Raw genomic sequence first — 1,573 nt, forward strand, 5'->3', positions numbered from 1 at the left:
TGGCATTACTTACTCTCCAATAACATCGCTACAAATTTTTTTATGTAAACTTTTTTCTATTGAATCAAATCTCAATTTCTTTTATGCCAAAATGTAGCTAAGGACCAGTCCTCTTCAAAAATATCAGGACACATATTCATTTAGTTCCCTGAAGTTTTGCACCAGTTGAATGTTATTTCTTGCCAGCTCAACTACAGCCATCAACAGCAGCACATCACCCATCATCTCCTTGAACATGGTCGATGCCAGCCCTCTTGCTCTAACTGGCTCCTGTGGTTGGCGTTTGGAAGGGCATCCAGCTGTAGAAACATTGCCAGATCAGATTGGAGCCTGGTGCGGGTTCCTGGCTTGCCAGACCCCAATCAAACTGTCCAACCCATGCCAGCATGGATAACGGACGTTAAACGATGATGATGATGATGTATATGTTAGTTTGTGTGTCTGTGTTTGTCCCTCCACCATCGCTTGACAACCGATGCTGGTGTGTTTACGTCCCTGTAACTTAACAATAGGATAAGTACTAGGCTTACAAAGAATAAGTCCTGGGGTCGATTTGTTCAAGTAAAAGAATAAAAGAATATCCTCACAGCTGATAACAACGTGCCGAAATAGCTTGTAGTTTGAAGGCACGTAAACTAAAGTCATTCGCATCTCTACCTCCAGTCAGATATCGCCAGCAGATTATTCAATTCTCAACACGTGTTGTCATGACCTCTCTATTTCCACATCTGACCTCTGTCCCCGCTAGTATGGGAAAGACCGAAACTTTTCTTTTCACTTGGCGACGTGACGTAATCTCTGTCCACTCCCAGTCTTCCTTCCACCACATCTTTCTCCCTCTTTTTCTCTAATAACGTCGAAGCGTTACCGACGGGCTAAGTCAGGGGGTGACAAGCAGACTTATTATAAAATCACCCGTTCTCTATATCTTCCTTTCTTCTTTCTTCACACCTTCTCTCTCTCACACCCACTCTTACCCTACCTCCACCCCTCTAAGTAATGCATAGTGGGAGAAACAACAAACAGATTATTAATATAGATATTATTTTATTGCTTACACAAAACGAGTTCCGCGGTTTTAAATACGAAACTCCCTCTAAAGCTAACTCCGTTTATCCTCTTCCCTATTTCATGACATTACATTGTCGAGTGATTTGCTTTATAACAACATCTTACATTAGTTATATGATGTTACATATTACATTAAATTGTACTAACTTTTTGCGTTTTATAAAATTATGAGTACGAAACTAGTAATACTAACTCTGTATGTCACCCCCCCCACTCCGTTTGGCTTTGTTGGCATTATTTGACAACAACTTGTTAATATTAATTATAAAATGTTATATATTTTATTAAATTGTATTTACTTCATTACAATTTAATCATACCATCGACAAATTATATTAATATATATATATAGAAATAGTTGGTTGAGATAACATCTAACTCTGTTGTCCCATCGAAACCTCTTTAATTAAACACCAAATGTAATCCTATCATCTGGTAAGTATGTTTAATACATCAAACACAAATATTATAACGATATTTCCCGCTTGATTGTTTTCTTAAA

The 1,573-nt window shown here is 38.0% G+C and overlaps 2 protein-coding genes across 2 annotated transcripts in view; both read left to right on the forward strand.

Annotated features, from left to right (window-relative positions):
- The window catches only part of LOC106868496 (zinc finger protein 93), a 6,930-nt gene that overhangs the window by 1,537 nt on the left and 3,820 nt on the right, over positions 1 to 1,573 (forward strand). The window lies entirely within an intron of this gene.
- The window catches only part of LOC128251124 (zinc finger protein 253-like), an 8,475-nt gene continuing 7,474 nt past the window's right edge, over positions 573 to 1,573 (forward strand). Inside the window, exon 1 of the mRNA XM_052977562.1 lies at positions 573 to 1,506. The gene's annotated coding sequence lies outside the window, so the exon portion shown is untranslated. The remainder of the gene's footprint in view (positions 1,507 to 1,573) is intronic.

Source organism: Octopus bimaculoides, chromosome 28, assembly GCF_001194135.2.
Source record: "Octopus bimaculoides isolate UCB-OBI-ISO-001 chromosome 28, ASM119413v2, whole genome shotgun sequence".
In the NCBI taxonomy this organism is placed as follows: domain Eukaryota; kingdom Metazoa; phylum Mollusca; class Cephalopoda; order Octopoda; family Octopodidae; genus Octopus; species Octopus bimaculoides.